Raw genomic sequence first — 12,192 nt, 5'->3', positions numbered from 1 at the left:
CCATTTTTTAATACACCACCACTCACCCGTGGCTGCTAAACATTTAAGCCAAACATACGAGCATCTTGCACAAATGTTAGCATACACAATGAACAGACTGCAATGCAATGAGCAGCTTTAACGACTGTGCCACTGAACTAACCCAGTTTTTCGCAATTCTCGATGATGATGTTGAAGTGAAATAACAGCCAACATACCTTCGCTGAGCCAGGCCCTGGGCTCTATATCACCATGTGCACATGTAGGAAATAATTCATTCTCATGACTATGAATGTCTTGAATGTGATTCAAAATTGAAATCCATTTTGGAACAATGGAATCTTTGTGGCCATCACTGGATGATGCAGACCAGTACAGATGATTCACAGTGCTTTTTGTCCATAGTACTAAGTCCTCACAGCCAGCCTTCTTCGATGCAGCAATAAGTTTCCTGTTTATTTCTGCAAAAAAGTAGGTAATAGTTTAGATGCACATTCTAGATATCAGTGCATAAAAATACTTCAGCAATATGGAGTTTGTCCTACATAGTACCTTTTGCGACGTGCCAGACATCAAACTCGTGAATGATCTCAGATTTTTCCTTGCGCATGAAGCACTTGATCTGGGCATGTCTGTCAGTTACAATTGACTCCACTCTGATGTCATTACTTTCCAAGAAAGTGATGCACTGCTTCAGACCCTCCAGTTCAATTTTGCAGCTTCCACCTACTTCATTAGACTGAAAATAGTGGCATTAAAATGTGTTGTCTTTCCTTGCATAACAAAAGCGGGTCACAATAAACAAATCACTTTTGCAATTTGTGAAGCAATAATAAACAAACCTGCACAAGCTCGAAGTGCAGGATCTTATTTCCCTCAACGTCCAGCAGAGAGTAGGTGCCAAACTTGGCGCTGAATCCGGGCGAGTCGGCACGGCCATAACCAGCAAGCTTTACTCGTTGGGCTTGTGCTGCTTGCAAAATCAGCTGCTGTTCCTCTTTCCAAACCTAGTAACATGTTTTAGATTAGAAATAAGAGTGCAAAGTGAGTGTAAAGTTGTAATTTATGAGAACTTTTACTTACTTTGTCAACAGCAGGCCAGAGGTGAGCAGACTGCAGTTTGAAGAATGTTCTTTCACTTACAACCTGTACACCAATTCAGGTCAACATCCTGAGTGTTTCTGTTGGATTGTTTCCCGAGAATAGTATGGCAGCACAGAGCTGGATATTCAGAAGAGGCTGTTGCTTTACCACAGCCTGGTTAGTCCAGTAATACTTGTGGTCAGTGGGACATTCAGTCCATACCTCTACAAGTGTTCCTTGGCATCGACGATTATACGTGCATGGTGCCAGACATATAAAACAGGTCAAAAAGAGCTGCCTCAATTGTTGCTCTTGGACAAAAAACGTTTTCTGCTGTTGCTCTTCATCAAAATCAATTTCACTCTCACTGTCAACTTCGGCATCTTCGAGCCTAAAGAACAAATTTTAGGAGAAATTTTGAAGTGAGAATGGCTAACATTTTACACGAACTTTCATAAAGTATCAGGAACCAAGAATTTATCAAGCTGATTACATGTCTAACATGTCAGTGTTGTTCTCACTCTTCTGAAGGATTGTACTCATGTTCATCTTCCATAGTAATGGGGTCGTCTTCATCACTGAATTCATCACATTGAGCAGCTTCCTCCCAATGTGTTGCTTGTTGGCTGCATTGTGTTGCAGCATCCGCCTATGGAAATGCCAACCTGGATGCCTGAAAAGGATTAAGAAATGTGTAGAACATATGCAAAGTCAATGGACATGTCATATATTGTTCACTAAATTCAAACAAAACTGCTGAATTATTTAATTATTTTCAGTGCAAGATGTTAGCCCATAAATATAAGAATACATAATAGCTTTAGACATACCAAGAGAAACAGATTGAGGCTTTGTTTGCGTAGCACGTGTTGACAGATTTTCTTTTCATTTGCTTGGGATGCTTTGTGGCGTGTTGGTAATCGCACTTGAACAGATTTATCTGTGAGAAGGCCTGACTCGCACGTTGACTCTGGTGATCTTTCTACAGCTTGTCCAAACTCACAAGCCGGATCCGGTGCTGCCTCATATGCCGGCTCCACTGTGGCGTCATCCTGAAATAAATTGGCTTGTGTTGTTACAAGTGATAACGCTGAGGATTATTTCTGAGAGAAGAAATGGAAAAGCCCATCACATCATCTTTTCTGCTGCAATGACTTAGGTCCAACAGATGCATCCCCAGAGAGCAACTGTTCAAGTATCTGAAACATTGTACGAAAAGATGAGTTACTGACACGTACACAACAGGAACACATGTAATCATTAAAATAAATGCTTTTTATACGTTTAAAAAAATCCAGTGAAGCCATTGATTACCCGTATATTATGTGTAATACAACTGTGGCTTTTGTACTCATAATTGCCATCAATGTTGCTCAAACCTATTATATACTTGTTTATGTAGGTTCATTTGACACCCCTAAACAATACTGTTGGTCCAGGAAGATGTTAATGTGAATCTATGTCATTGAAGTTGAATATACACTTGAATAGTGCAAATCGACCTGTGCAGTGCTGAAGAGAAATGTAAGAACATCTTCAGCTTCATAACCATTTCATTTATTGCTTTTTCATATAAACTCTTGCCAAAAAATTTAGTAATCAATAATGACATGTGTACTTGACACGTGTACCGTTACAATCACGTGACAATAGTGAAGAAATACATACGACGGCCGAGTTGTCGCACTTTATTTCCGGCGACTGCCAGCTTTACACGGTCTTGCCTGCGGAGGTGTCAACGACCTCTTTTGATCGCGATCAAGCCCGATCTGGATCGAAATTATCGACTGCGATTGGCTCCCTCTAGCAGTTTGTGCAAAGAAGCCAATCACGACCGAGAAATTCTATCCGGATCGGGCATCATCGAGATAAAAAGTGGGTCATGTTGTCGCGAACGTTGTCGCGAACAGCAAAGTGAGCGGCTTGGCGACGAAGTGTTCGAGAAGAGGGTGTGACGGATGGATCGTGGAGGAAATTCAGCAGAGCGGAAAGCAGGGGATCCTTACGCTTTTCGTCCGGCATATCAGCGATGTTGATGGTCGACATGGATGCGAAAGGCGTTGACACTGAAGCCACATCGGAAGGTATCGGCGATCGGGAAAGGGCATCGGGGTCAGAGTGCTTTCTGCCTGATCTGTAGACAACGCGGATGTCATATTCTTGTAAGCGAATTGCCCAGCGGCCGAAGCGACCTGACGGATCTTTCAACGAAGACAGCCAGCAACGGGCGCGGTGGTCAGTAACAATGTCAAAAGGGAAACCATATAGGTATAAACGAAATTGAACGAGAGCCCAAATAATGGCCAAGCACTCCTTTTCTGTCACAGAGTAGTTGGCTTCTGCCTTCTTTAAAGTGCGGCTCGCATATGCGATGACGTACTCGTCGTAGCCATCTTTCCGTTGGGCTAGGACTGCACCAAGTCCGATGCCGCTTGCGTCCGTGTGTAGCTCTGTGGGCGCTGTGGGATCGTAGTGTCGAAGAATCGGTGGCGAAGTAAGTAGGCGACGTAGTTGCTTAAAGGCTTCGTCACACGAATTTGACCACGCGGAGATGCCGCCGCTAGCGGTAAGCAAATTGGTCAATGGTGCGATGATAGTTGCAAAATTGCGCACAAAACGCTGAAAATAAGAGCAGAGCCCTATAAAGCTGCGGAGTGCCTTAAGAGTAGTGGGCATCGGAAATTCTGCGACCGCGCGAAGTTTGGCTGGGTCAGGAAGCACGCCGTACTTCGAAACAACGTGTCCCAATAGTGTTAACTTGCGGGCAGCAAAACGGCACTTTTTGATGTTGAGTTGCAGGCCAGCAGAGGTCAGGCAGGCATGTATATCACGCAAGCGAACGAGGTCCGTCGGGAAACCGGGCGAAAACACGACGATATCATCAAGGTAGCACAGACATGTTTTCCACTTGTAGTTACGAAAGATGGTGTCTATCATACGCTCGAAAGTAGCGGGCGTGTTGCAGAGCCCGAACGGCATTACTGTAAATTCGTACAAGCCGTCGGGCGTGAGGAAAACTGTCTTCTCACAGTCTTCTTCAGCCATCGGCACTTGCCAATAGCCGGAGCGAAGATCCAAGGATGAGAAGTACTCAGCACCTTGTAGGGAGTCGAGTGCGTCATCTATCCGAGGCAGCGGATAGACATCTTTACGGGTTATCTTATTGAGCCGACGGTAATCCACACAGAAGCGTATTGAGCCGTCTTTCTTGCGTACTAATACTACAGGAGACGCCCAAGGACTGTGCGAAGGCCGAATGACGCCACGGTGCAGCATATCGTCGACTTGCTCGGTAATTATCTGTCGCTCGGCTGCCGACACGCGGTATGGTCGCTGGCGTAATGGTGGATGGGATGCAGTGTGGACGCTGTGAGTAACGGTCGCCGTACGTCCCAGGGATGGTTGGTCGCAATCAAAGGACGAGCGAAAATTCTGAAGAAGCGCGAGGACTTGCTGGCGGTATGGAGGTGGCAGATCAGCGTCCAAGGCAGATTCAAGAACGTCTGATGACAAAGATGGCGACAATGATGTTGATGATTCGCACAGCAAGGGAGAAGTGAGGGCGTCGAGCTCATAACATGCCGTGTCGTTGGAAGTATCGAGAATGTGAAGCTGGTCAAGGGGCTGAACACGACCAAGTGATTCTCCGCGCAGTAAGGTCACAGGGGATTGATACGGGTTACACACAAACATAGCGGATATTCCAGATACAGTGTTCTGGACAGCAAACAGGAGAGGTAGAGCCTTGCGACGTAAAAAAATAGGCGACGGTGTAAAAAGCACCGTAGCGTCTGGCGCGGCGGAGCAAGATACGGGCACAAGAACGGCCATTTCGGGTGGTATGTCCGTATCGGACACAACGGTGAGCTTGGCGCCATTACTTGCGGAAGGGTCAGGCAGCGGGGCATCGGAAAGCGGGAAAAGCGCAAATTCGGCCCGAGCACAGTCGATGATGGCACGATGGTGAGAAAGGAAGTCCCAGCCGAGGATGATGTCATGTGAACATGAAGGCAGTACGAAAAATTCAACAACATAAACAATGCCGGCAATGACCACCCTTGCGGTACATTGAGCAAGCGGTGCTACATGCTGCGCACTCGCGGTGCGCAGTAGCAATCCAGACCACGGCGTGTGACCTTGTGGAGCTTACGACAAAGCTTTTCGTCCATTAAAGAAAGTGCAGCCCCAGTATCAATAAGCGCAATTGTGGCAGTTCTTTCGACCAAAACGTCCAGTAAATTGAGTGGCACCTGTGCAGGCCTTGTAGAAGTCGCGAAGTTGGCAGTTCGTGCCTGCAGAACTGCAGCAACTAGTTTCCCTCGCTAGGTGACTGGCGATGACGTAAGGGGGAAAGCGAGCGACGACGCGGTGACGGAGAAGGATGGTTGCCGAAAGGACGTCGAGGAGACGGGGAATACTCTGGGTTGGGATGCATGGTATGCCCGGTAGCATCATGGGGATAGCCATACCCAGGCGTTGCGACAGCAGGGTTAGCAGGTGGCATGCGACGATGGCAGAAGCGCGCGACATGGCCGGCGAAACCACAAGCGAAACAATTGGGTCGGTTGTCGCGTGTGCGCCAAGGGTTCTGAACTTGGCTTCGAGGCGGAACAGGAGGCGACGCGGGAGTAGGAACTGGTTGAGGTCGCATGGTCACAGGAAACGCGAATGTCGGCGGAGCAGGTCGCGCTGCGACAGCGGCATAGGTCAGAGGTGCAGCCACGGGAGGACAGGGTTGAGCCAAAGGTAGCGATTCGGCAAGTTCCTCGCGAATGGCTCTTCTAATGGGAGCAGCCAGAGATGTGTCAGCCTTTAGAGGGCGATCGCTGAGAGGCAGCATAGAGAGTTGGCGTGCCACCTCCTCACGAATAAAATCCTTAATCTTAACAGAGAGTGAGGACTCGGACGTGTTGTTGGAGGGAAGCGTGAGGCCCGAGAGAGAGTGGCCAGGTGCAACAGCACTGCGCGCAAGGACCCTTTGTCGACGCAGCTCATCGAAGCTCGGGCAAAGAGTGACGACAGCAGCGACAGATGAAGGGTTTCGTGCCTGAAGCACTTGAAATGCGTCGTCCTCGATGCCCTTGAGGATGCTCTTCACCTTGTCCTCTTCACTCATGGTGAAATCGACGCGGGCGCAAATATCCACGACATCCTCTATGTAGCTGGTGTACGTCTCGCCGGGCTGTTGAGCGCGCTGGCGTAGCCGCTGTTCAGCACGAAGATTTGGCAAGGCTGGACGGCCGAAGACTTCCGCGAAAGCTGTCTTGAAAGCGGACCAAGGTTTGGAGTTCCCGCTCATGATTGTGGAACCAGAGGTTCGCAACGTCAGCAAGATAGAAGATGACGCTACGTAACTTCGTCGGGTCATCCCACTTGTTGTGGTCACTGACGCGCTCGTAGGTAGAGAGCCAATCTTCCACGTCAGTCTCACCGGCTCCGCTAAAGACAGGAGGGTCCCGCTGCCGCTGGACGGCGCCGCAGATGATGGGAGCGGCGGAAGCTGCAGGCAGATGGTCGGTAGGCTCGAGCATGGTAGCGACTGAAGCAGTTGGCAACGTTCGGCTGCGAAGTTCCAGGGTGAGGTCGGGGATATCAGCACCTTCCACCAAATGTAGTGCGACGATTTATTAGACGGCAATGACGTCTCACAGAATCGAGATAGTCCACGAACGCTGATCGCGTGCACAGCGGCAGATGCAAGAGCGCTTCTTATTCCTCTTCTTCACTACACAGGTATTGCTTCGAAGAAATATATCTTTGTTGCTTCGCCTTTTGAAGTCGTTGGTTGCGGTGTTTTTCGGGGCGGAAGTATCGTCCAGCGCGGTGCGGATCCTCGCTGTCGCAGAGCACTGGCTGCCCACTGCTGGGTGACATTCACAGAACGCCGTCTCGAGGGGCGCGGCTCTGCACTCGCGGCAGCCTCCCGGTTTCGGTGTCGCGCGCGTGAGAGCCGAAATTCGTCGTGCCACAGTCCAGCGGGTAATCGCATTTTTCCAGATCCGAAAGTCGATGACTGCTACGGAGAACTCCCTTCAATTTCGCCATTACGATGATCCCGCTGGAACTAATGGTTTAAAAGTTCATTAATAGATCTTTCTTTCTTAGCGACTCATTACCCCATAGCAGCCGCCATCCGGTGGTCGCCACCACTGATGGCATGTCTCCAAAGGAACCTTCCTATTATTTCAAGACGGGGATATTTAAATTTTAGGTACTCCGGTTTATGAGGAACACATTGCTGCGCAAACAGTATATAAAGACTTAGAAATAAATGTAGGAAAAGAAAGGTGGGGCGGTAAACTTACAGCAGACCGTTGAAATTCAACAAATGCGCATACCTGCATTTATGTCGCCTAGAGCGATTACAGCGACGTTTTTATCAGCAGCATCTCGTTGTGAAAGAGAAAAACAGACGTATCACTAATTCAAATCATTCCTCTCTCTTTTATGTGATAAACCTCCAGAAGTTCTCTTGCTAACGTATCACCACTTCTCCAAATTATCTTAATCTCATGTAGTAGTGGTTCACGTCTGCCGGCCAAACAAACCATGCAATGCGCAGGTAAATGCGCATACCTTTTGTTCTTTATATAGACAACGTATGTTCCCGTGCCCAGACATTTACACATCTCGTTTGGCCCACGTTTCAGTGGTATCTATGGTATAAAACGCCTGTCGCACATTCCACGTATGTGAAAAAGCTCTCGCAAAAAATTTTCGATGCCTTTATTATAACCGCAGATAGAGTTAGCTGTCACACCAAACAGCTCCAATGGCGCGCTGGAAATTACACAAGGGGTTGGCAAGGGTGCAAGGCCCCGCCTAAATATCGGTCGTTCTCGTTTGTTTTTTCTCTCTTTACGGCGCTGATTCCAGTTCAGGCGTGTGCATGGCTCACCCAACGCCAGATGGGCACTCGGGCTGCCTCTCGTTAAAGTCCCTATATAAGAAAAGTACCGCCATCCTTTGCTAAACGCCGCTTCTCTCTCTCCTGTATCTCCGATTGGACGATGATAGCGCGCGCTTTTCACTTCTTTATATTTTCTTTTTTTCCGCCTCAGAGTCATGTTGAAAGTCCTCTGCGCAGCCGCAGTCGCCGGCGGCGGCGGCGGCGCGCGCCCGGACTGAAAGCTTGAACGTGGACTTTCTAGGTGCGCCACCGTCGACTTGGCTTTCGCAAGCAAAAAGTAAAGAAAAAAGCAAGCGCTTTAGGAGAGGAGGCGGCGGAGGAAAGAGTAGATGGCGGTGCTTTTCTAGGGACTTTACCTCTCGTCGCAACGCCCCTGGAGTGACGTCACTTTCAGAGTCAAAGCCGAGCACGCTGTTGTCGAGCGGCCAGATAAAGCCCCTGAAAAAAGAACTGGAGGACGCTGAAACTTCGCGATAGCGTTATCGGGTCCCATTCGCATCGCATTTTTCTTTAAGTCGTTTTCACTGCAACAGAGAACGTGGGAAAGCCAGCTTACAAAGACCAAGCTTACACCAATACTCTTAAAGTCGGCTTCACTTTTAAACACAAATGTATTGCTGGAAAGACGTTTATTGCTGAACGTTTAGATGTATTGCTGGAAGACGTTCCAGGGGCAATATAAGTTGTCTTGTATTAAAATGTGAAGGCTCCAGCGCCTTTTTTAATTTTTTTATCAATTGTTTGCTCCTGCCCCGACGCGCGGGCGTGTCAAAAACGAATTAAGGCAGTTTCACATGGCGCTATTTCCGTCGCATGCGATGAAAATCGCAGTCGCAGGGCCCATTCTTTGATTTTCGGCTGCGACGAAACGGGTAGTCGCAGCGTCGCAACGTCGCAGTGATCGCTGCGATTTTCCGTCGAAATTGCGACGAGAGCTATTTCGCGGCCTGTTTTGGAAAATGGCGTCGGTCGCACGACACAACGTTTATAGATACTTTTTTGTGTATAAATGTTGGCTCAACAAGCCTCGAACAGTGGAATTATTTGAGTGGAGCCGTGGATTGCGCAGTCGGCTCGTATTATCAGCACCGACACGCGAAGAGTGCAGATAAAAACTCGTAGGTCGGATTCGGTTCTGTGATTTCCATGCATTTGTTGACACGCTACGTTGCCAATCACGCGACGCTGTTTTTTATGTTTGCTTCGGGTGCTGATGGTACGTACTTCTGCGTGATTTCCCGTTATTCACAGGCACTGCGAGTTGGTAAATACTACGAGGTGTCCTCACGAGAAGGCATGGCCTTCGGATGTCGTCCTAATTTTCTGGTTGTAAAGACAACTCGCGATATACAAAAACGCCACAGTTTTAGCGTGGTATGCTTTTACGGACGGAACAATTTAAAGAATATGCAACTACGGACAAATGCTACGGTCAATAGGTCACGCTATACGCTCGACCATTTAGTTGCAGTCCGTTGGTTTGGGCTTTCATGCATGCGCATTTTCCCCAATGAATTATCTCATTTCAAGGTTCTGTTACTTCCGCTGCGAGACGCGACTGCTTATCAAGCGCGCAAAGCGAACGTGCAAAGTATATATCGCAATGAATGTTCTACAATAGCACATTTAACGCTTTGACTGGGAATAAACAGTATTGTCAACTTGTTTTCGAAGCAATATTTAAACAGTTATTTTCTCATTTTTTATGATGTATCATTTTTCTCCTGCACAGTAACCAATAAACCTTCAGTGTGTTGCAGACTTTGTATCCTTTCTACATCTGTATTAACCCTCACATTAAAATGTAATTGCATATTTCGCTTACTTCAGTGCATCGAATTACTTTTGTTTAGGCTGGTTGTAACATATCGCAGTACTCTAACAAACTAAATCGCCATAAACATCCTTGCCTTTTCTTGTTTCTCTGTCTCTACTTCCTGTATAACACATGCAATAGTGCGAAAAGCAGGCAAACACCTTGTTTTTATAAGCAGTAGATAACTCATTAAACAAAAGCAGATCGAAATTGTGCAGTGAAGTCAGTCGGTTGCATTCCTTCGTGTGAAAGATAGCATCTGTTCAAGTGTGGGTGGGTCTTGCATGTCCACAGCTCATAAAGTGTGCAGACTCATCACGAGGCATAGGTATTGCCCATCAAGATGGCGGAAATGTTGCCAATGAATCTCCACTTACATGTATTACTGCATAAACTCGTATAACCATATCCCATCATTACTCAGTCGAGCTTGCTCAGAGTCATATTCACCAAAATTTTACTTATCCGAGCTTGCTCCGACTCATATTCACCAAAATTATACTCAACTGAGCTTTCTCTGACTCATATTCATCAAAATTCTACTCAGGCGAGCTTGCACTGAGTCATATTCACCAAAAATCTACTTGCCGAGCTTGCTTTGGCTCATATTCACTAAAATTATACTCAGATGAGCTTTCCCTGACTACCACATGACAATATTCACTAAAAATTTACTCAACCGAGCTTGCTTTTACTCGTATTCACCAGAATTCTACTCAGTCAGGCTCACACGAACTCAAGACTCATGGTTAATTGAAGTCTTAGTGAGCCGACTTTTGAGTGTGTTCACCGTGCTATGTACACACCACACTATGTGACCTCTGCGGTGAATAAGGAAACATTGCATAAGAGTACGTGTTGCATCGGGTGAAATGAGGACAACTGTACACACTGCAGTTCGTTTTCTAGTGTTGAAGTGACCATTGCGTGAAAGCTTCGCCTCATGTCGATTCAAGCAAGTGCATTGCATCTACATCATATTTTTTGCCAATCCTGCTGGCTGTCCTGGCCATTACTGGGTGGCCACGTTTTGTACATTTCAACACAAAGTAGAATAAATGACTGTGGTGCAATTTATTAAAAAATAGATGCTTGCATCGCTGCACGTATAACAATCAGAATATGATACAAACACATGCACATAGGTTGCACGAAAATGATAAATACATAAACAGACGGAATCAGCTTGCCACCACCTATTGAAAAAAAAAAGAAAAAGCACAGGCCAATGCTGCAATGGGACTACGTATAACCATTCCCCTTGCCAGGTACATGGGCTATAGGAGAAACACACGTGCAACCTAGCAGTTACCTCGAGGTAGCAGCTGTGGACGCTTTTGCATTCGCAGCTGGCCACGCAACCACGCTAACCAAGTGTGTTGAGTGTGTACTTGTACTTCAGCACACTCTTTACTGTCGATATCTCAAAAATTTATAGTAGCTCCTCAAAATTTTCAGAGTGTTTGAATTCTGAGACTTCCAAATGTAAATATTTTTATTCCATTCTCGTTCAAGGTGAAAGCTCATACAAAAGCTTAGAGATATTGCCAGTGCCCCTCACTTTCCCTCAGAAGATATGTAGTCTGTTATTGACATTCGAGCAGCTTTTAAACAGCAAGAAAGGGAGTCAGCTTCCCCTGTTTTCAGCATTGGATTATCGCAGGCAATTCAGGGAGGCATAAAGAGTTGCTAATACAATCAGTTTGGGAATACCAGACTGGAATGTACCTTGACGCTTTCCTTGCACTTTCTCATTTTCGTCAAATCTAGTTTCAAATGGCTCCAATTAGCATTCTCTAACATTGGTCTAGTAAAGGTTAAGTACATCAGTAGCTTAACAGACTTAGATGCTGGCTTTAATTTCCAGGAAAGGAACCATAGAACGTGCTCCAGTTGCATATGTTTTTGGTTATCTGGGGTTTTGAGCCTCACTTTTAAGATGTGCTGAAGAAGGTAGAATCACACGTATGCTATTAGCGGATAGTTTCGATAGCTTCTTACTTAAAACTTGCCACTATGAATACAAAATTTTGTCATTAAACAAACAAACGTACTCCTAACAAGCTATTTTAATGTTAGCCGTGGGGCTACGCGGCTGCGCTACGTACTGCAGCATATTGACTTAAGCTTCTTGATTCAGATTCACAGCACATTACACCGCGAGAAACAGGAAGAGAAAGTAGACGACGCCGATGTCTGTCAGGATGATATGATACTACGTACACAACTGACTGCAGCTCATAAAAAATGTGGTGTCAGCTTTTACGCCTTTCGAAATATTCAAAGAGCACTTGTATGAATAATTACAGCACACGAGCCAAGACGGACGAACCAGGCTGGCGCTAAGATTAACGTTCACAACAGAAATTCCATTGCAAGTTCAGTAATTACACACAGATCATTT

This window comes from Dermacentor silvarum, chromosome 1 (assembly GCF_013339745.2).
Source record: "Dermacentor silvarum isolate Dsil-2018 chromosome 1, BIME_Dsil_1.4, whole genome shotgun sequence".
In the NCBI taxonomy this organism is placed as follows: Eukaryota; Metazoa; Arthropoda; class Arachnida; order Ixodida; family Ixodidae; genus Dermacentor; species Dermacentor silvarum.
This window is presented reverse-complemented; position numbering follows the sequence as displayed.